The following is a 24,364-nucleotide window of genomic DNA, read 5'->3' on the forward strand; positions in this document are numbered from 1 at the left end:
TATGTGAAATAGCAGGGCCCGCTGTAGCACTTTCTCAAGAAGAGCAAATGTCAAATTATTAGCGCAACGCACATGTAGCGAGCTTATCTGTTTGTCGGAACTACTAGACACAATTTTTTTATCAACTATAATGTGTTTAATTAGTTAATTTGAAATTTATTTCATTATTCCAGCAATAATTGTTGAGTGAAAGAATGCGCTAGAAATATGCATTGCGGCTCCCTTTATTGTACAGGCTTATTGCACTTAAACTTTTTTAGGTTCGGCTCTCGAATTAGTAAGGTTATGAGTAAATGTTATTTAAAATAGGCTATTTAAAGCCTGCCATCTAGCCTACAATAACAGCAAATTTAATAATAAAAAAATAATAAGACAGGCCTACTTTGGCGTTGCAATAAAATAGTATTAATTATCAAATAAATAATTACAATATATAATTAAAATAGGAAGAAATAAATGAAAACAAATGGTACCCTTTGTTTTTATAGCAGGGCCCAAATAGTTCTTATTCTGGTTCTGGTAACAACTATTAAAAAGAAAAAAAAACACACCAAACAATAAAAACATTAGTAACTGATAATGATAATAATAATAATAATAATAATAATAATAATAATAATAATAATAATTATTATTATTATTATTATTATTATTACTATAAAGCCCTTGCTCTGAAACATTCATGCAAACCAGGTGCTCCTCGGAAATGGCTATCTTTGCTCTGCATCAGGTGCACAGCAGCAAGAAGTTTGGCAGTGAACTATGACTTTATTTTAATGACAAATGTCTAAGAATACTGCTTTACGTTTTTATTTAATTTATACATACGCAATGAATGTAAGCCTGCTAACTGTGTGTGGTTCAAATGATAGAATATGTAAACTTTGTTTATATATATAATTAAATAATAATAATTAAAAGCCTTCGTGTAAGGCTTTTATTTTGAGGGTGACGTCACGAGCGCAGATTTGGTTGACCAATTAGAGGAAAGTGGGCGTTTCAGCACCGCCTACATGTGTAAAATGAATTTTAAAGTCTTTTATCCGTTTTCCTACCCTAAACCAAAAAACGAAAATCCAGCCAAAATCTCGTTTTTTCGTTTTCTCGTGAGCAAAATAAAAACGGAAAAACGGCCGTTTTCTCCATTTCCTTTATTCCGTTTGAAAATGGAAAACAAATGAACAAAACGTACACGGACCCATGCTATTGGCTAGTGCTCCTCTTCTGACTCAAAAGAAGTCATTGCTAATGTAACGGTAAAGAGGAAAAATACAGATTTGCTTCCTTTTATTTGGCGAAAAAACGATAACCTATTTTAAAACTAAAGTAACTCTTTTAAACTACTGAACCCAAAAACCTAACGCCAAATCATTATCTCAGATTTTAGTTTATCTTTTTGTTGTTGTTGGGATATGCGTCTTGAGTGAACATGAGAACATTTTTCATACGGACGCCTCAAATCTTTCAAGTCATAAAGCCATTATTTAATCTGTTATTTTTACACTGGATAAGTTAAACGCAGGTATCTAAAACTGTGATGCTGTCGATTGACCACTAGAGGACGTCGCGGTTCCACTGCGCAATCTGGATTTAGAGCCTTTACCAAGCTAAAGGTAATTATTTTGCTAAAATAGCCTCCCATTTACTTTAGCTGTACTGTTGGTAGAAATAAAAAAGCAACTTCATTTATATAATTTTTTTTTTCAAGCAGTGTACAAACTTTTTATTTTGATTAAACAATGATCAAAGTAGCGTAGTATTCTCCATAAATGTAGTTTATTTCTCCTGCTCTTTCACAAAGCTAATTGATTCTTTTCAGACAATACAATATCAATGGGTTATGCAGGCTGTGTGTATATCTGTGTCAAACTGGTCCACACCTCATGCTTGTATTGTACAATAGCCTATTTGGATTCTACAGTTTATTTTGTAAAGATTATATTTTTAGTCATTTAGGCTGTTTTGCTTTCTATTAACAGAACAGAGCCTTTAGGCCAAATTATGTAATATATACATTATATTGTGTGCAGTGTATGTATAGTATTCCCCAATTATTAATTTCAGAACTTCAGAAATTTAACCAGCTCATTAAAGGAACACTCCACACTTTGTTTAGAAATATTCTCATTTTAAAAGTCCCCTATGTTAAAGAGAGTTTTTCATTTTTTGAATCCATGTAGTCGATCTCAGTGTCTGTCGGGGACACTTTTAGCTTAGCATAAATCATTGATTTGGATAAGACCATAAGCATTACATGGTAACTACAGAAAGGTCAAGCTTTAAACAGGAAACATGTTAAAACTCTGAATGTTTTGATTTAGATGCTAATGGTCTAATCTGATTCAATAATTTATGCTAAGCTAAGCTAAAAGATCAGCTGAATGGATAAAAAAAATGGTAAAACTTAACTGTTTACCTCCAGAAAAGTTGTGTTGAGGACAGGTGTGGATCGGTAGTGACTGCAGAAAAATAACTTTGTTGGAGCCACTTCTTTTCTGCATTTAAAACATTTTTAATACATTCAGTCGATCTCAGGGTTTGGTGGGGACACTTTTAGCTTAGCTTAGCATAGATCATTAATTCAAATTAGACCATCAGCATTACACGGTATAACTACAGAATAGTCAAGCTTTAAATAGGAATCATTTAAAAACTTTTTTAAATGTTTTGATTGAGATGCTAATGGTCTAATCTGATTCAATGGTTTATGCTAAGCTAAGCTAAAAGATCAGCTGAATCGATTAAAAAATCATTAAACTAAACTGTTTCCCTCTAGAAAAGTTGTAAAATAAGTCTATTTAAAAGCAAACAAAAAAGTGCAGTGTTTCTTTAAGTTCCAGACATTTACATTTGATCACATTTTGTCACGTAATCCTCACGAATTCATTTTAATCCCTATGTCACCATATCTCATTGAAAGGCTTTTCAGCATATGCGCTTTCTTTGCTTTCTCCAGTTTCCTGCCCTCTTTGTTGACTCTGTCAGAAACCCTTGCGGCTATCTAGGGCAATTATGTGTCACCTCCAATCCTTCATTTGCGATTTGGTAACTCTTCTGTCATCGCCTTTGATTGCAGTGACAGCACATGTATGAGCTCACCTGAATGTAGTGGGCGTGGTCTGCACCTATAAAAACCAAACAATCAAACTCCGCCTCCATTTGGGATTCAGCCAATCATCTGTCAACACTCCAAATATGGACAGGTCCTCACCCTTTAAGAGGCAGGTGAAACATAAATAGCTTTTATTTCCTCCCAACGTGTGTGCCGAGTCTCTGATTTCTGCGCTGTTTCTTTGAATGCCTTCCAGCTTAATGAAGCAGCAAAGCGCCTCACAATCGGAGACTCCAGCTCAAACAGTTCCAGGACTAACAGCCCAGGGGGGGGTTCGGTTAAATGAAGTGTCTTGCATGGGAACGGAGTCTGTGGGGAGGGGTATCACTACAGTTTTCTTTAAGCATGTCAGTCATCAAAGCTGTCAGGGAGCAGTGGAGCAGACGATGGCTTCATGCTGCATTTGAGGGGTGTGCCGAAAGCAGCTCATGTTGAATAGATTCAAGTGCCAGGACTCAAATCCATTTATAAAGAAGGGTTGAGATGGAGAAAGAGTCCATATAAAACATACAATGGGAGGAAATCTGCTGTACAACTGGGCCCGTGTCATGTGGTGTGCTGCGGACAGATGCGCATCGGTAGTGACTGCAGAAAAACAGCCTTTGTTGGAGCCACTTCTTTTCCTTATTTAAAACATTTTATGGATAGCTAGCAGAACTGAAATGTGAAATTTTAGACCCTTTGGGATGGAAATGATTATTAAACATTTGCACTTTCTTTATTACAGTATATTGGCACATGGTGCACAGTGACAGAAGGTTATGGTCTGGCCGTAAGATTCATAATGCGTTTAGTGATCGAAGGGTCATTGAGCGTAAATTATCTCAATTATCAGATATTTTTCATCTCCATTAACATGCCTCTGAAATATTTTTTAAAAATATTTATGTTTTTTATGAGTAAAAAAGAAAGTTAAAAACAAAATGTAAAGTTTACTATAAAATTATTGACATATTTTCATTCCAAACATGTATGATTTGCTTTCTTCTTTGAAACCAACACACTGTAAAAATTTGTACTTAAGTAAAAAGATTTTAATTTTAAAAAGTGAACAAACTCATAGCGTTTAAAGCGTTTCTTGACTTTAAAAAAGTGAGTTAAAAGTAGTTTTTGCCTTAAAAAAGTATTAAGTAGCTAAACTGTATATGCATAATTATATAAGAATTAAGTCAACTTAACAGCTACAAGTGGCTTTGCTCAATTAAAAAAAAAAAAAGTAAAGTCATCTTGTTCCTTTTAAAGCAAAATGTTACTCTTTTTTGAAGTGAGGTAACAGTAAAATAAATTCACTCTTAACAGTGCAGAAGAGAATTTGAAAAATATTGATTTGCATTGTTTTGTGTCTATATAATATATTGGACATGCTTCACCATAGCAATTTTTCAGCATTATACGGTTTGTGTTTACATCCTCTCTATACTACATGTATTTAGGGGACTAGGGAAAGTGGTGCATGAAAGCCCACCCATAAACTTAACCTAACCCATTGAGGCTTAAAAAGTTAGCACACAATTTGAAAAGTTGTTAAGCCAAAACAAAAAAAGTGGTTAAGAATTTTCATTAGAGAGGTTGTACTAGGCTAAAGCATGCTTCATTTTTACACATACTCGAGGGTCCATGTCTGTGATGTAAATATCGACGTCAAAACAGTATGCGTGTTACCTTATGATGTTTGAAAACGTATCCGCTTTGATTTGTTTTTGCACTACTTAGTTTGTCCACAAGGTGTCAGAAATGAACTGAAATCTTTTTCAGTATGCAAAGATATGAAGTAGAAAGGACAAGAGCAAAACTTAAAATTTGTTAAAAAAAGTCTGCAAATTTTGAATGAATAGGTTAAATTGAAATTAGTTCTTCAGCCTACCCCAAAAACGTACTAAAACATATGTTTGACTGAAGTTTCTAGGTAAAATGAATGCTACGCCAGCAACGTTTGTTCCTTTTCACACTAATGTTACTTACAGGGACATATTGACAGTTATATACAGTAGGTTAGTGCAGCTCTTTGCACAAAACCAAATAAATACCACCAAACAAACTGTAAATCTGATTGGTTGGATCTTGTCACATGATTAGTGGTGTGACTGCAGCATTCTGAAAAGTTCAGGGGCCTCATGTATCAATGCTGTGTACGCATAAAAACTTTGCGTACGCCAGGTTTCACGCTCACGTTTGGATTTACTATTGATTAAATGAACAAGAGAATGTGCGTTGGTCCACGGCAGCTTTATGCCTGGCGTACGTCCATTTCTTGTGTGTGTTTGTTTTATTTCCATTGGCAACTCCTAGAGGCAATTATGTTAAATTGCACACTACAAAGTATCTTTGAGCCGTGCAATAGCAGCTGTATGGGACGGGATCATCCGCATGTCTAGCAGATAACGTTACATAAGGTTTCCACACCATGCAGTTGACCAGCCAAACATTAAAGCGCAATTTGCCGGTTTTCACAATGTAATCGGAGCGATCAGCTGCACGCACATTGCTATAAAGGCACCATCTGAAGACGCATTTGCATACGTGAATCGGAAACATTTCCATTCAATAAATGTACAAATAATATATGATGCTCAAATGGGCTTAACATAATACACACACTTATTATTGATTCCAACTTGTCTTCCTCGTGATGAAGAGTAGGCAAAATCTGATGTGTAGTGGAGAAAAGAAGAATGAGTTCATCAGATGCTGGATTAGAAGTTCATGATAGAACGTGTCAAAACATGTTGCCGTGCGCTTTACGAGCTGTGCCACTCATGCTGTTGTTTGCTGCTCTCTTTAGTTATGTTGTCTCTGTCAATCGGTGATGGGTGGGAATCACTCAACTAGCTCATTCCAACGAGTTGTGCTATTTGCACTTAGCCTAAATAGACACTACAAAATTTTACACCTTTACATCGGACCATTTCTTTTTTAATTCACTCACATTGCGATGTTCAGATCCAACTGCGTTAACCGCGTCAGCTAAACTCTCCACTCTATTTTTTTATTTTGTTATTAATTCCGGAGGACAAACTTGCAAATAACACCATTTTCTCCAGCCTACTTCCGAAAGGAGCCCCTCCAATTCACATTCTGTTCAAAGTTTCTCTTTTAGCTTGCTTTTGCTATTACTTATTTGTTTGGTTTTGCCAAAGTCGTTACCATATTTATTAAGGGGAGGAGGCAGGGAGGGGTTTTGCGCTCGTGCATGTGCTCTCAGTTTTACGTTAAGTCCAGTGGCGTAGCGCAAAATGCGGAGGCCCCCCTGCAGGGATCGCTGACGGGGCCCCCTGATGAAGTGGGGGGGGGATATGTCATACGTCAATTTGCATATCACTGACGTCATCACGTTCTACCGTTTCTGTTTGTTTAACAGCCTATGGTTACTAAAGGGGTATTTATAATTGCACTACACTTTATATATGCATGTTTATTTAACTAAATTTATTGCTGTTTGAATACAGTATGTCATTATAGATGTGTAGTGAATGTGCAGTAATCTCTCATATGTAATAAACTCAGACAAGTTCAGAAACTGTCACTAAAATATCTGTGATTGTGAACAAGAAAAGAATAAACGGTCCAATTAAATTGTTAAAATAAATGAGAAGTAGATCGGTATGACTGTACAAGGGAAATACCTTCACACTGCCTGTGCTAAATCATTTGTCGTCGGTACGCAGAGGGGTGATCTGCTCTTGGGCTGCAGGTGGGAGAGGCTGCTGTACGAGGATTGACTGGGCCGCCTGTCAGTGCTGTGAGGCGGGGGAGGGGTCGGCGGCATCACACGCAGCTCGTTGAGAAGAGTAGGGACGGTACAGTATGGACAAATGACAGTCTAAAAAAATCTCCAATAACACACAAAAAAGTCGCTAGATTTGTCGCTGGGGGGTCTGAAAAGTCGCTAAATCTAGTGACAAAGTCGCTAAGTTGGCAACATTGGCGGCAAGCAATCAGAATGAAGTAGTCCACCGCTTGAGAGGTGTTCAGAGAACACAGACCTGTGAACTTTGGTTCCGACCACAGTTGTTCCCAAGAGTTTGATTATTGCGGTTGCCGGATTTTCAGTTATTTAAAAATCGCGACGACGCAGGGCCCCCTAATCACGCGGGCCCCCCCGCGGTGCGTGCCCTGCGGGCCAGTCCGCTACGCCACTGGTTAAGTCGGATGTACAAAGAGAATATGCGTGTGTTTCATACATCTGAATTTTTTTTCATCTGAAACATTTGCAATTTTAACCTTGATTTAATCTGTACAGTGGAGTTTGTTGTTAGATGCGCCACCTGGTGGATGTTCTGTGTAGCACAACACATTTATTTCAGGTCCAAGGATAGTTTGACAGCAACCGTGGCTAGCCGCAGAACAAAATGAGGCGAGAGAAAAAAAAAACACGTTTTAAATGGCCACATCTGTACTTGTAAGCAAAAGATGAGAAATGTGTATGGCCCCTAATGGTGTCTATGATTTGTAATCGAATATGTTTGTCTCAGATCTATCTCTATGCAGAAACATTTTCTGGTATGGTCAGTTTGCTCAGTAACTCGCTTTGTACGATGTTGTACTTCCACAAAGTAATGTAAAAGTAATGTAAAATCAAGGTAAACTATGTGGCTGCAGTGCACTTTTCTCTCACGCTTTGCTATTGAAAACACTATTGGTTGGGTTTAGAATACAGTTTTGGTCAGTGGTTTGTTAGGAGATCTGTATGACAAGCTCCGCCTCCTCATGGACACGCACAAGAAAGACGTGTGTCTGAAACATACAGCAAAACATACCTTAAGAAACATATTTCATATTTGCAAAAACCTTGCTGAAGGCTGAAGTTAAAAGCCAAAGCGTACATTGAGCTTCACTGTCCTCTAAATCAAATCCAGTCTTCATAACCCAGGGTTAAGCATTGCACAATCTGGGGGAAAATCTTGCCTTAGTTTGGAGTTTAAAAGACCGTGTCATAGGGTTGAATATAGAGTGTATAGTAATGTATTGTGCGTGATTGAATAATATTGTGCTGCAGGCCTGCATTTCCATTTTCCTCTTGGCTCTTTTTCAGTTTTTTGGAAATTTTGCCAATAATATCATTTTTAAAATCCAAAGCAAACATCCACCTGCAGGAGTGTACTTTGTGGCTGCTTATGACAGTTTTTTAAACGGTGGACAGCTGTAGTTCTCATTCTGCTTGCTTTCCGCCGTTATGTAAACGGCTATTGCTTATCTCCCACTCGGCTTTGCATAACGTTACACAGAGGTTTCCCACACTGCTTTGCATTTTTACCGGAGTATTTGAGCAGCAGGCTCTCCTGTTTTCTTTCTCGTGTTTTTAAGATAAGAGCAATAACTTTCCACTCATTTTTCGGTGGTTATGTATCTTCTGTTAAATTTAGTGCTTTGGTGCTTAAGGGTGAGGCTTCAGTGTAAACAGTAAAGCAGATGCCAAGTGGCTGTCAACCGCTGTCACATCTCTGAGTGACTGTTGTCTGTAGCTTCAGCACGGCTGTGTACGACAGAATAGATGAGAATGGGGAAGAGGAATTTGTACAAGCATGGATGGAAACCTTGGTTTATCTCTGCATGGTGTGATTTAAAGGAGGCGGTGTCCATTCACTATCTAGCAGATAGTGCTGTCAAAGCTGCCGCCTTGTGAAAACAATGCCCAGTGTTTATGCTAAGTTAAAGTAATAGTTGAAAAGCTTTTTACACGTCATCTTAAACTTATGCTTTCATCTGTGGAACACGGGAGGAGGAATTTTGCAATAAATGGGGATTAGAGCTTTCAAATTTCAAAAAGGCACTGTCAAAATTGTCCATGTTTTTTTTAATCATGTAAAAGATTTTACCTTAGTTTTTTTATTTTTTATTTTATTGATAATAACTTTAATACAGTCCACATTCATACTGAAACAATAAATAATAATAAAAAAATGCTAAAAAAAAAGACCAGCACTCTCTCAGAAATAAGCAGAAATAAGGGTGCAAAAGCTGTCACTAGAATGGTAACCTTTTAAATGGTACACTTTTGTAGCTAAAGGATGCAAATTAGCACCTAAAGGGAATCTACATTTATCGGCCACTTTATTAGGTACACCTTTCGAATTGCTTGTTAATGCAAATATCTTATCAACAAATCACATGGCAGCAACTCAATGCATTTAGGCATGTAGACATGGTCAAGACAATATGCAGCAGTTCAAATTGAGCATCAGAATGGGGAAGAAAGGTGACTTAAATGAGTTTGAACATGGCATGGTTGTTGGTGCCAGACGGGCTGGTCTGAGTATTTCAGAAACTGTTGATGTACTGAGATTTTCATGCACAACCATCTCTAGGGTTTACAGAGAATGATCCAAAAAAATAGAAAATGAGTGGGTGGTCTGTGTGCGCAAATGCCGCATTGATGTTAGAGGTCAGAGGAGAATGGCCAGACTGGTTCCAGCTGATAGAATAGCAACAGTAACTCAAATACCACTCGTTACAACCAAAATATGCTATGCTGAGTCTCGATTTCTGCTTCAACATTTGGATGGCTCCAAATGTTGAAGAATTCATCAACAGAATGGAAGCATGGATCCATCCTGCCTTGAATCAATGGTTCAGGTTGCTGGTAGTGGTGCTGGGGTAATGTTGTGGGGGATATTGTCTTGGCACACTTTGGGCCAATTAGTACCAATTGAGCATTGTGTCAACGCCACAGCCTACCTAAGTATTGTTGCTGATCATGTCCATCCCTTTATGACCACAGTGTACCCATCTAATGATGGCTACTTCCAGTAGGACAGCGCACCATTGCTTAAAGCGTGACTCATCTCAGACTGGTTTCTTGAACATGACAGTGAGTTAACTGTACTCAAATGGCTTCCACAGTCACCAGATCTTAATCCAATAGAGCACATTTGGGATGTAGTGGAGCAGGAGATTGACATCATGGATGTGCAGCCGACAAATCTGCAGCAACATGATGCTATCATGTCAGTATGGACCAAAGTCCTTCAGGAATATTTAAAGTAGTTTGTTATGTTACAAAAGATTAAGGCATTTCTGAAGGCAAAAGGAGGTCCAACCCGGTACTAGTATGATGTGCCTAATAAAGTGGCGGATTAGTGTATATTAGTATCTCAGAGTTGTAAAATAGGTACCTTTACATTTAGGAAAAGCTCCATAAACCTTTAAAGGTGTGCAATATCAATTAGTGTTGATTTATTTAACATGATATAACTCAATTATATTTATAGAAAAATTCTGCACAATGTAGACAAAGGCTCACTAGTGGAGAATGCATGAAGATTTGTGTGAGAATTGTAAGGGGAATGTATAGAAAGCTTTGGGTGAGAAACTCATCGTCATTTAACGGATTAAATTTTCACCTCCAGTGAACTGTTAACTGTTGCAGCAACGTCAAGTCAGTGAGTTTAACTGGAAAACCGGATCAGTCAGATGTGTGGGCAAAACCAGTTTGTGAATTGAATCAACTGATTCATCAAAAATATGAGTAAACAGAGTTATGTAACAGACTCATTTTACAATGGTACTTATGAAGGTGCATATATTTATCAATGAGTGATAATGTTAAGATTTCAATCCTTGACTCAAAGCTTTCATATACTGTAGTTTTAGAAGAGTTGGGTGGTGACTTACGCTAAGTGAATGCATTTTTATAAGTGCCTGTGTTTTTAAATGATTGGAAAACAGCGCACATGTACAACAACGTAAGAGTGAGAAAATTTGGAACAAATATGGGACAATTTGGGTGAAGTGAAACCGTACTCGCTATTTTCGATGTGTGGCTACTTTTAGTTTGCTAATGCTCTTAGTTAGTTTCTCCCTGCCTTGCTCCGTTTCAGAATTCAAAGACTTTTCCAGACTTTTTTGAATCCAGAACTTGTAAACCACACTAAAGCTCTCCAGGTACTGTGCAGAAAGTGTGAATTATGGTAATGGCTCCTGGCAGGGGAGAAAATAAGCGCAGTTATTAAAATGAATAGCTGCCGCTCATCCTGCGGTCCAGACCCCAGGCAGGGGTGGGGAGCCAGGCCTCTCAGCTTTCTTCCATCTCTTACCTACACTTCCATCACTGCTGTGCGTGTCTTCCCATAACACGTCAAAGGCCCCTCTCTGCGGACTTTTCCGTAGTTGGTTTGGCTCTGCACAATGGCATGGTTAGGCGTTGGGCCAAGCACTTGACGGCCACAGAGTCCTCGGCCCCATTCTGCCTAACATCCTTAACAAGCTCCATAAGGCTTGCTGAAGAACCAAGTTTGTTCCTGAGGAACAAATCCACCCCTAACTTAGCCTTTTGAAGTGGGAATACAAGTATTTGGTACAAGCTGACGTCACAGAACCCAAAAGTCAAGAGGCTTAATCTTTGTTTTTGTCTCCTTTCCCGAAACATTTCTTCAAGTCTCTCAAAGTTCTCATCACACACCAATTTTTTTTTTGTCCTAATGACAGATGCAAGCCATAAGACATTAATCCTAACCCTTTAAGTTGAGCAACCGTGCATGTGAGAGCAGGTAACAGATTTGCTTGTTCCGCTCCAGGCTATCCAAACGGTTGGTACCAAACAGCTGTACTGCAATGTTTTCCTTTTGATAATCAAAGAGTCGTGCAGAACAGATCAGTTTATAGCTTATTTTCCCTCATATTCCCGCATCATTTATCGAGCGAGCTGAAGGAAGTCGTTAGTTTTCGTTCGGTTCAGTTGAACTAGATTAGCGTAAATATATTACTATAATAAAGATAAAGGTATCGGTTATGCTTTTAATGAACTACGGATGGGCGTCTCCTTCAAAGCAGCTGCTGGCTGTACAAACTTTATGATTAGTATCCAAGTTTTAAATGTAATGTGTGTGTGTGTGGCTTTAATAAGGTATTAAGAAGAACAGCTGGAAGTTGTGAGATCTATGCGTTTGTTTCCACAAAGTGCATCCAAACCAGTGTTTGACGGGAAATGATTTTCTAGGACTTTAAAGCATTAACTCTGAATTGACTATCCACTCCAAGCGTGCGAGTGTGTATCAGCCATCACGATTCCTTTCTGTATGATTTCATCGCAGTGGTCTGATCCTGATTTAATCCAGATTTTAGCTGTGTCCAGGGATGCTGAATGAGGTGGCGAGCGATGATGAGGCCTGGGGACAGAGTAACGCTACAGCAGTCTTGGCCGGGCTTTTTGGTGTAAGAGCACACCACTGGGGTGCACGATACAGTGCGAGTTGTGTTATTGCAGGTGTGTGTGCATATTACATCTGATTATGAAATATGTGAGACGTTTCACTACCTCTGTTTTTTCAACTGCTCGGCCAGTGTTAAAGTGGCCATTTGAGGTTTTAAAAAAGCAGTGAAATTTCCGCTCCTCACACAAGAGCCACAGAGAGAGAGAGAGAGAGAGAGAGAAAGAAAGAGAGAAATGTTTTAGAGTACGTCCAGCTGAGAAAAAAAAATCAGGTTTATTTTAAGAAATGTTTGTTGGATGACGACTGGCTGGAAATGTGCATTATGACTTGTAAAGGTGGGGTCACTCATGATCTAATATTCAAGCCATGTGTGTTTGTGTATAAGCACCATCATTGTTCTTAATTGGTGTTCATAAAAGTCCCACACAGGCAGTGGTGGAAAAAGTACTAAAGAATCATGCTCAAGTAAAATTACCATTACTTGTAGTGCAAGAAAAATGTAGTAAAAGTAGAGTAAAGGTATCTTTGTAAACATTACTCCAAATATGAGTAAAGAGTAGACCTTTTAAAAGTACTCAAGAGCAGTAAGTAGTGAGTATTACACTGTGAAGTTGATGTGTTCTCAGTACATGCAGTTTGTGCAGGGTTGTGTAAACCTAACATTCTGGAGTTAATTTAGTGATCTTCCTTTATTCGTTTCTTCCTTCCAACCTTCCTTTCAATGTATGTTTGCTCTGTCTTCATTCATTTATTTGTTCATTCATTCATTTTCGCTCGTTCCTTCCTTCTTCTTTCCTTCTTTAGTTTTGTTAAGTCTTTCCTTGAATTCTTCCTCCATTCATTTGGTCCTTCCTTCGTTCCTCCCTTCATTCGTTCACTCATTCATTCGTTTGTTCATATTTTTGTTCCTTCCTTCATTATCCTTTTTTCATTCATTCATTAATTCATTCATTCTTTACTTCCTTCCTTCCTCATTCCTTCTTTCCTTCCTTCTTTAGATTTTTTTCAGTCGTTCCTTGAATCCTTCCTCCACTCATTTGGTCCTTCCTTCGTTCTTCCCTTTATTCGGTCACTCATTAATTTGTTCGTTCATTCTTATTTTTGTTCCTTCCTTCCTTGCTGCCTTCCTTCCTTCCGTCCTTCATTCATTCATTCATTCTTTCATTCATTCATTAACTCATTCGTTCCTTCCTTTCTCCTTTCTTCCTTCCTTCTTTCTTTAGTTTTGTTCAGTCCTTCCTTGAATCCTTCCTCCATTCATTTGGTCCTTTCTTCCTTCCCCCCTTCATTCATTCTCTCATTCATTCGTTCATTGGTTTGTTCATATTTTTGTTCCTTCTTTCATTAAGTCCTTTTTCATTCATTCATTCATTCATTAATTCATTCCTTAGTTTGTTCAGTCATTCTATGAATTCACCTTACTTCATTCATTTGGTCCTTTCTTCCTTCATTAGTTTGGTTCTTCCTTCCTTCATTCAGTCCTTCCTTCTATTCCTTGTTCGGTCCCTACTTCGTTCGGCCCTTCCTTCCATTCTTCATTCATTCCATTTAGTGATTGTTTAAGGCTGTTTGGTGATTTCAGTCATCATACAGTTGACATCCTTCATTTTGTCATCAGTGACTGATATGTAGTCTATAAAAAACTTTCTGGGTCATTGCGTGTAAAGATTTTGGACATCTTCTTGGGCATTTTTAATGCTTTCAAAAGGCTTGATGCATTTATAAAGCACCCATGTCTTGAGGTTGTTCAGTGTGGGGCGATTTACTTTCTATGTGCAATTCGATTGGACAGAAATCGCTGGACTGATTTTTTTTTTTACTTTAGCCAATCACCATAGACAAGAAAGAAATAAAGTAGTGACTGCAGGTTAAAAGATAATATTGGGGTAAAAGTACTGATACAGCACTAAAAATGTACTGAGGGGAAAGTAAAATTACACATTTAACTTAGTAAATCACAATTCCTGAGCAAAACTACTCAACTACAGTAGTTTGAGTATTTGTAATTTGTTATGTTACTCCGTTGCAAACAGGCACAGCATATTAGAGATGGGTCAAAGTGGATGTTTAGTCATCCAGCTAAACAGTTTATTTTTTTGTAGTAATGATATAAAGACCACTTTTTAATGCACAATTGATACAGCTACACACACATGAAGATAGACATCTTTGTTGCATCATGATTACCATAATTTTAATTAAATATGTACAGTACTTATGGTGCACTTATAACATGTTATGATATCTCCAAGAATGTTAATCATACCCTATTTAAATGATTCAGTCCGTTTCAGGTTGTGTTGTTCATTATTCTCTTATTTATCACATAATGTTGAAGGACACAGAAAATTCACTATGTATACATGTTGCTGTATGAATAGCTATCATTTTAATTGTTTGAACATATAATAGTGGGCAGATGATCTCAAAAATTCAGTATGCAATCTGAAATTACGAGGCTGACGCAGGAGAAAATTGGTTTTTACAAGTCAGAAACTTTTAATGGCAGTAATTCCAACTTGATGTGAATGCATCATTACTACTGATGACTCAGCTAGTCATTTAGGCAACCCACCAACTAGTCAATTTCAATGATTGGTAGTGGTTTACATTCCTATCATACAAATCATGGTAAAAAGCTGTTATTTGCACATCTTCTGTACTCACAGAGAAGGGTTGGTCTTCATATACTGTTGTACAACTTGCTGAAAAATTGTGGTCTAGGTGGTTTTCCTCTCTGACCATAGTAGTCCCAATGGGCTCATTGACTCTCGGAGGACCTGTAAAACGCTTTGGAGCCACAGGAGCTCAAGCGAGAGGCTCATTTGGGTTTCTATAAAAAGTTTTAGATTGTAAAAAGCATGATTTAGTTTGTTAAAAAAAGACCATGCTTGCATTTGGCATGTTGTTTTTGGAGCTGAAGCAAGTTTGAGTTTGGTTCAGTGTTGGCTCTTTTCCCTCGAAACAGGGTCTTGCTGTCACTGTGTTTCCCCTGAGCAATTTTTCTTGCACCTTTCTTTTTTTACATTTTTACAAATGTTTTGTATTTGGTACCCCGTCAGCAAAACGACCTCTTCATTGACACCAAACCACAACTGGACTTCATTTAGCCTTAATATTAATGTTTTTTGTAGCAGTTATAATTCAGTTCTGAGCTGAACACATTTTCATTATAAGAGAAAACATATGCACAGTCATTTATTTAAGCTTCAGGTGTAAAGCCATATAGCCACAGTCTTAAAGTGAAAGTTCACCAAAAACTCACAATTCTGCCATCATTTACTCATCCATCACTTGTCACAGACCTGTTTGAGTTTCTTTTTTTCTTTTAAATACTAAATATTTTTGAAAAAAGTTGAAAACCAGTAACCATTGACCACTGATTTTTTTTTTTCACATTATGGATATCATTACTTATCGAATTCTAACATACTTCCACAGATCTTATTTTATGTTCAACAGAAAAAGGAAACTCATAATGGTTTAGAAACACTTGAATAGTGTAATAGTAATTTAAATTTTGTGATAAACTATATTTAATTTTTCATAGCATTGTTTCAACAAGATGGTGGAAACAATCCTCAGAGATTTTGGTTCATTTTGTCATGAGTGATAACACTATCTAATGCAGTTGCTGCAGATTTGTCGGTGCACAGTCATTCCCATTGGGCATCTTGATGTCAAAACAACATCAAATTGACATTTAACATTGGCATCAAAAACACGTTTAGCACGTCCTGTAATTGATTTTTCATGCGTTTTTTGACACCTTTGTTAGATGTTAGTTTAATGTCATTTTGATTCAATTGACATCCAATTTATTTGATTTCTGACATTTTTTTTTACGTGTTTTTGATAATGTTTTGACATCAAGTTGCCCGCAGGGTTATGTAGATCTCTAAATAAAGCACATCTCAAAGGTGCTCTATTGAATTGAGATCTAGTGAGGTCATTTGAGTTTAGTGAACTCTTTGTCATGTTCATAAGATTGTTTAGATCAGAGATGCCTTAAGTTGGCCCATGGTAACCTTTGATTTGGCCCGCTATCCCATCTGAGAAGAATTAGAAATGAAGGTTGTAGCGAATGCCTTCAATAGAGATCTTCATTTTTAATTTAACGTCACTTTTTGTTTGTTTGTTTAATTGTTGAGCTACAAAAAGTTAACTGAATTTAAATGATTCAATCAAATGTTGCATGTGAAGCAGATTTAAAAAAAAAAAATACTGTCAATTAAAGATAAGACATACACAAGACATTGACGAGCAAATCAATGCAAAGGCAGGCCCAGCTTGACTTGTGTATTTAGCATTGTGTTATAATTGTGTTTTTTTATGTTTTTATTGTAAGAAGTTCATTATAAAATGTAAAAAAACAACAACTTATAATTATTAATTTGATTGAAGTATTTTTTCTATTTATTTTTCAATATTAATTAATTAGGAAATTACCATGACAGATATTTAGCCCACACCCTCAATCGAGTTTGGTTTTTGATTCCTGTTTTAGATATTCAATAGAGATGCCACGGTTCTCAACATAATATTGAACCGTTTTGTATGACCTCCATGGCTCAATACGCACTTGTGAATTGCTGTTTTCTTTGTTTTGCATTTAAATAGTTTATGTGCTTTTGTGTGTGCCTCTAAATCCATGAGCTGAGATGAGGAAACTCCTCCCCGCGAGTAAATATCCAATTACTATGCTCTAAAGTTAGGGGGCGCTTGACCATCATTCCATACTTTAACATGGTGAGCTGCGGTGAAGTAAGGCTAAGTCAACAGTACAAGGAAGCGCCGGCGAAGTGAGGCAACAGTACAAGAAAGCGCAGACATCTTTCAAATCAGCAGTGTGAGGACATTCCGGTTTTGCCCGTAAGCATAATGCCAATAAAAGAAAAAAATGGTGAACAAAAAATAACTGCGTGCAAGCATTGTTTTACATGTATAACCATGACTGCACATCTGCAGCGCCATTACCCAGCATTATCACTGTCTGAAGACAGGATAGCAGAGAAGGTAATAAAGTCCTCCAAATAGCAACAACCCTTCGCTAAATCTTTCAAGCAAACATACCCAACTGGTTCCGAGAGACACATAAAATTAACAAAGGCAGTGCGGGTGTTTATTGCTAAAGATTTGCAGCCATTTTTGGTGATGGGATATGTGGGCTTTTGTCATTTTATAAAAGCACTCGATCCGCGTTACAGACGACAGTCTCACATTTTTTTAGCACCAAGATAATTAAGATGGGTTATTTATGTTTACTTAAGTACAAATATGTTTATTTGAATTGGTCAATTCATCTTTATTAACTTCACATGGATGTTTATTTTCAAAGTGCAGGATTTTATCTGTTCCCCAGTTTGTACATGGGCTACCAGCAGCTGTGAGATTTCAGTGTTATTTTTTTTATACAATACACTAGGAACTACTGTACTTTTCTTGGCTTTTAAGTAAAACAAAATGAGTATTGCAATAAATGTTTTTTATTTTTTCTCTCTTTAACCTCTTACTGTTCCTATTGCCTATTGCCTATAAAAAATAAAAAATAAAAACACGTGTCAGGCCATGAGAACCAAACCGAACCGAAAACTGTGTTAAAAAAACGAGGTATGTATTGAACCGTGTGCTAACTGTATTGTTGCATCCCTAATATTCAAGCATTGTGACATGGCATATTATTCTGCTGGAAATAGCCACTGTGGTTATAAAGAGATGGACATGGTCAGAAACAATGTTCAGGTAGGCTGTAGTGTTTCAACTGGTACTATAGTTAGTGGCCCAAAGAGAGTCAAGAAAATGTCGTCCACACCATCACACCTCCAAAATTGACACACAACTACTGCTCACTTCATGGTTGTGCATGAAAAAGTTATTAGAGCAACAGTTTCAGACATATTCACAGTAGCCTATATGGCACCAACAACCATGCCATGTTCAAAGTCATCAAATCTTCTTTCTTCTTCCTTCTGATGTTCAGTTTGAACTTCAGCTGATCGTCTTGACCATGTTTAAATGCCTAAACAACTTGCAAGTGCTGCCATTTGATTGGCTGATTAAATATTTACATTAACAAGGATTTGTAAAGGCGTACCTATCAAAAACAGCCCTTTTTAGAAGGCCTTTTAAAGTGTGTGAGTTTGAATGGAGAGCTTGGATTATTTCATGTGAATGAACCACAGCTGTCAATATGTTCCGAACAGTTTTATTATAAAATGACACAATTAACCCAAGTATAATCGCCTCATCTGTTCATAGTTAAGATGGATTGATGTTGCGTAAGCGTATTCCATAAGCCAACTGCTCTACTCATTGCAGATCATTATGACTATAACAGATATCTTGTTTTGTTTCTGTTACTAGGGCTGTGAAACAGACCTCTACATTAGCCTGCCAATATTTGTGAGTCCTACCAGCCAATGAGGTGCTTCCCAGTGGGATTTGATTGGCTGACAGCTCGTCACCAGACAGACGGAGCAAAGCCCAAGTTTATTATGATGTAACAGCGGGAAAAGTCTTTTCAGGCGGCTCGCGCTCTTTGTTTTTGCTCTTTTATTTTGTCAATGATAAATTGGCTTGTACACACACATGCACACACACCAACTGACATTTAGCCTATCTCATTATTAAGATTGCTACACCTCCTCAGTCATGTTTATTCTTGCTTTACTGCGATGTCAATCACTTTTTTCTCACCATGTTAACAATGAATGGAAACTAGGTTGAGTTGACGGGCAGGGCAAAGACATACATTTTGAATCAGAATAGTGTCATGCTCTCATAGACATACATATAACAAGAAACAATGTGCTTAGGTAATTTTCTGTAAATATCGCCACCTTGGAATTATAAGGTTCTCTCTGCATTTTGAATGATTTTTAGATATTGAACAGCATGTGTGTAAAATTAGTTTTTTTAAATAAAAAGTCTTAAAATGGAAGCAACTTATAAACAAAATTGCCATAATATAAATAAGTTGTCATTTAATAAGAATATGTCAATAACTTAATTTTGACAAAAATGTAAGGTAGAACCTTATAATTCTAAGGTGACCATTTAACTATAAATAAATGTCTTTCTTTTTAACTCCATTATGCTAAAGTTTTAAGAAAAAGTCCACCAGTTTGCTAAAGCTGACATTCAAAACAAAAACTGAAAAATATTGCAAAAAAAAAAAAATAAAAAGAAAGAAAACATACTTTATATATTAAAAATAATAATTGAAGTCCTATCTTAAACATTGTATTGGACTGGATTCGATGAAAACAAGACAAACACACTGATACAGAAAAATATTGTTTGCTGATCTTAATGTCGCATGTCCCTGCTCTTGGTGTGGATCATATTACAGGAAATAGTTCATCTGAAAAGAGTTAAATAGAAATGTCAGTCACTCAGTCATAGACACAACAGAACAACAGGCGGTTAATTAAAACGGTTTATGGCAGAAGTATAAAGACTCAAATATCCTAGACAAATGTAGCTACATGTTAACAGCAAGCTTTAAGAATTAGGCCTCCATCTATGCTAGTACGTGAACAGAGTATAAATGCTCAAGCTTGACTTCATGTTGCCTTTCAAAGGGTGTTTAAATAATCAAATCAAATCACTTTTATTGTCACATTATCAGCAGCATGTGTGCTATGATGAGTAAAAAGCTTAGGTGCTGGCTCCAGACAGTACAAAATACAGACATTGCAAATAAAATGACGGTGCTAAATACAGACTGTGCAAAATACAAACAGTGCAAAATACAACAGCATACTCCTCAAAAAAACAAAACAAAAAAAACAGGACAATGTAAAATTGACAGCGGTATGTACAGTACGATATGTCTGTATTGTCATCTTTTATGGTCAGTTTTCTCTTAATCTCTATCTCCATGTCAAATGTGATGTTACACATTTACCTTAACGTAATCTGACCACTTTTGGATTACATTAGATTACTTTTGTGCAAACCCTTATTTGATGACACATATATTGAAGTAGAATAGTCTTGTAGTATTTTGACATTATTGGCATAAAGGAACTAATTACTTTAAATTACTTTCAATTTTCAGATAATTTAATAGCAATTATAATGTACTTGCTTATACACAAAGATAACAATTCTGTATAAATCAATTCAGACAAGGAAATGGATAGTATTTTATGTTATACAAATATATTTTGCACAATAATTTTTAGTGATTGTGGGTTACATTTATCACGACAATGCATATGCTTAAGAAAATAGAAATATAGTCATTATTTTATAAAATATAAGCTATACATTCAGAGGTTAGTAATTTTGTTCATAAATGCATTTATTTTTTATTATTGCCATATTTTGCATATTAACCCAATTTCGTTCAACTAAAGAATGTTCATGCCTAAGAAACAATGAAATAGGGTATTTGTCAATGTACACTGTGAAAAAGTTAAGCCAGTACAAAAAACAAAACAAAAAACAGAATCCTTATTTCTTTTCGCTTTTTCTTGTTCACTCAGCTTTTGAAATCATCAGCTGCACTGACCTACAATTATTTGTCAGTTAAGCAAAAAACATTTAGTTGGGTTAACATAAGATTATTATTTTTCTGGAGAGGTGAACTACTCTGTAACAAAACTTTTAAAGTTGTGCCAACTGAATATTTTTTTCAAGTTGAGCAAACAAAAACACTCACAGTCCTTATTTCCTTTAGTTTTTTCTTGTGTACTCAACTTTTGAAATCATCAGTTGCACTGATCCAAAATGTTGAGTAAACAAAAAATATCTTGTTGAAATTAATACTTAGAAATAACACATTATCAGAACAAACAGATATAGTTAAATTGAAAAAAAGCTAAAACACTAAAACAGAGACAAATGTTAACAAAACTTCTATTAGACACAGAATTAAAAACAGGACAGGAGGCAAAACAACAATAACGCTAAACAAGACAAGGATCAAAACATCACAGGACAAACAGGGAAAATGCTTTGCAATGCTGCACAGGGAAAAACAGGACTCAGCAAAGAGTCTGTGCGAATAAGGTGTTTTTATAGACCAAGTAATCAGTCCATCATGAGCTTCCAGCTGTGTGTGTATACTCAGGAAAAAACAGAAACTGGTTCCTTAATTTGAATTTTAGTTTGAGCATTTGATTTGTCCTGTAATTTTTACATGATTTTACTGAGTTCAAGAAAATTAAATATCAAATACATTTTGGATTAGTATTTGAGCGTTGAGTGTTTGATTTATCATTAGTTGTTTTAAAAGTCCCATTAATAATTTGATCTTTTTAGGCATTTGAATTATCATTTTAATTTTGTTAGGAAAAACTTCCATATATATATATATATATATATATATATATATATATATATATATATATATATATATATATATATATATATATATATATATATATATATATATTTTTTTTTTTTGTTTTTTTTATCAAGCGAACTATGTAAATGTGAGATGAAAATTCACATTTAAAGTCTTTCTGCAGTTGTGCCCATCATTAATGTTATTATTGGTGTTACTACTATTTTTGTCGTTGTTATAGGGTTAGAGATACTGCAGGCTTTATTTTTTCAAGTGAGGAGGTCTGAGATTAACTCAAGTTAAGTTGGCAGAAGCTTTTTTGGGTGAATTTGTAAAGTTTTGCTCACAAAAATAATCTTTTTAAATTAATGAACAAAATTTTGATTTAGTTTAAAAAAAACAAGTTAAATGCAGTCGTACAGACATTTTTAGTCGATTTAACTTTTTTCAAGTTGGATTTTTTACAGTGTATGTAATAGGGTGTCATTAATTTAAAACGTTTTAAAGTTTTTAAGTGTTATTTTAAACCCTAAAAGTTTGACTCAGTTTGATGTTTTATATACATATATATATATATATATATATATATATATATATATATATATATATATATATATATATATATATATATATATATATATATATAGTTGCAATCAGAATTATTTAACCATCTTTGAATTCAGAATTATTAAACCCCCTTTGAAACAGAGCCAGGAAATCTTCACAGTATGTCTAATAATATTTTTTCTTCCGGAGAAAGTCTTATTTGTTTTATTTCGGCTAGAATAAAGAATAAGAAAATTTAAGGTTAAAATTATTAGGTCCTTTAAGCTTTTTTTTTTTTTTTTTCAATAGTCGACACAGAACAAACCAACATTATACAATAACTTGCCTAATAACCCTAATTAACCTAGTTAAGCCTTTAAATCTCACTTTAAGCTGTATAGAAGTGTCTTGAAATATACCTAGTAAAATATTATTTACTGTCATCATGGCAAAAATAAAATAAATTTATTAGAAAATGAGTTATTAAAACTATTATGTTTAGAAATGTGTTGAAAAAAATCTCATCTCCGTTAAACAGAAATTTGGAAAAAATAAATAGGGGCTATAATTCAGGTGTGCTACTAATTCTGATTCTAACTGTATATATTCCATTTTTTATTACTTTACTTCCTCACCCTTTTCAGAATTTTGATGAGTTTCCTCCTTTATAAAATCACTACACTAAGCCAACATAATCATTAAACATTTAAAAGCATGCCGAATGAAAGGTTGATCCCATGAAGACTTTTATGACTGTACAAATATTTCCTGAAATTTATTTGTAGAATTTCTGTATGAACTAATTTACTGTATATGGTCCATTGATTAAGATAGTTCTGTAACTTCAAGCACAGTGAGGGTCACAGTGAGGTCAAGATACTGGCGGTCATATGTTTGTACTTAAGGAGCTGATAGCAGACCGATGCTCTTGACAGTGGCACTGCGGGCGGGAGGCTCTTTCTTCCCATGGGACTCTGTAACAGATCTGAGAATGGTTGATGTGAACCAACCAACAGCAGCTTGAGCAGCGTGCGACCGACATTTTCTTGGTGATACACACAGACGCACACACGCTGTATCAGGTCACCTCTACATTCGGCCCGCATGGTCATTGCGTTTGATGTGGGCTCCTCAGTTTTCCTGAGCGTCTGTTCTTCCCGCGATCTTCACATTCCTCAGCCACATAACAGACCACCCGGTTTTTAGATCGCCCAGGTCTGCGTATCTCTACCATGTCTTTCCCTCGACCCTTTCGCCCTCCAACCCTCAGGCCCATCTGGATTCACCGTAACCTGCCCATTCGCACAGCCTGCGTCCTGTTCAAAGTATATGTGACCGGTCTAACACTAGACATTGAATCTGTCCTATCTGGTATCTCCAGTCTGGACAACGAGGGTCTGTCGCCTCCATTAAAAGGGATCAAGACCTTTTCAGTCCTGTTTGGGGTTTTTAAGGTCGGATTTGAGATGTTTGTGTCTGTGGTCAGCATAATGCAATGAATCACGGTTTCTTGATAAGCTTAGAAGGAATGTATGTGCAAAAGATAAAGATGTACACATCGATTTGTGACACGCAAAATCCAAACATAGCCATTCGCAAGCCAAAACTTCATGATAACATCTTGCTAACAATATGTCTGCTGTTATAGTGCTTGAGATGTTTTTGCAGACTCACCTTTGACTCGAGACAGAGTTTATTTATTCATATCACGGACTGATGATCTCATCCAGATGGATGAATAACATCTAGTACACTATAAAAAGTTACACATACACACGTTATGGCTCTGTTTACACCTCGTACTGAGATGTGCTTTGGTTGATTGATTCACAAGTAGAAGAGGGAGGGCCATATTCCTGATATGTAATTCCTTCTCTTTTGTGCAGATTTGACTTCTTTCCATCTTTTTTCACGAGGAAGGGTCTATGTATTTTTCCCTTATCTTTAACTCTAATCTTTCAAGATATCCTTTACAGAATTGACATATGAATTTCATAGGTAACAAAGGAAAATACAGAGAACTGCAATTTTCGTGTTTTGTTCTGAAAGCAACAAAACTGTGCAGAGCATTGTGGGATTTTGTTGGAATCAGGCCTGGAAGGGGGCTTTTTGCAATTTTTCAGCTTCAAACCAAAATGACTATTTGCAGACATTTTATTTTTGCATAATTTTAAATCCAGTTTTTATAGCATACCTTAACAACAAGTTTGATAAAGTTTAACCCTTATGGGCTGATGGGGATGTTTTCATTCACTCTGGGGG

The 24,364-nt window shown here is 36.2% G+C and overlaps 1 long non-coding RNA gene across 1 annotated transcript; it reads left to right on the forward strand.

Moving 5' to 3' along the window:
- Positions 1–1,386: 1,386 nt before the first annotated feature.
- Positions 1,387–19,403, forward strand: LOC141378431 (uncharacterized). Its single transcript, XR_015513672.1, has 3 exons — positions 1,387–1,613; positions 3,077–3,221; positions 18,625–19,403. It is a non-coding gene; the product is annotated as an uncharacterized LOC141378431 (long non-coding RNA).
- Positions 19,404–24,364: the final 4,961 nt, after the last annotated feature.

The sequence above is a fragment of the Danio rerio genome, chromosome 17 (genome assembly GCF_052040795.2).
Source record: "Danio rerio strain M-AB ecotype USA chromosome 17, GRCz13ab, whole genome shotgun sequence".
Lineage (NCBI taxonomy): Eukaryota > Metazoa > Chordata > Actinopteri > Cypriniformes > Danionidae > Danio > Danio rerio.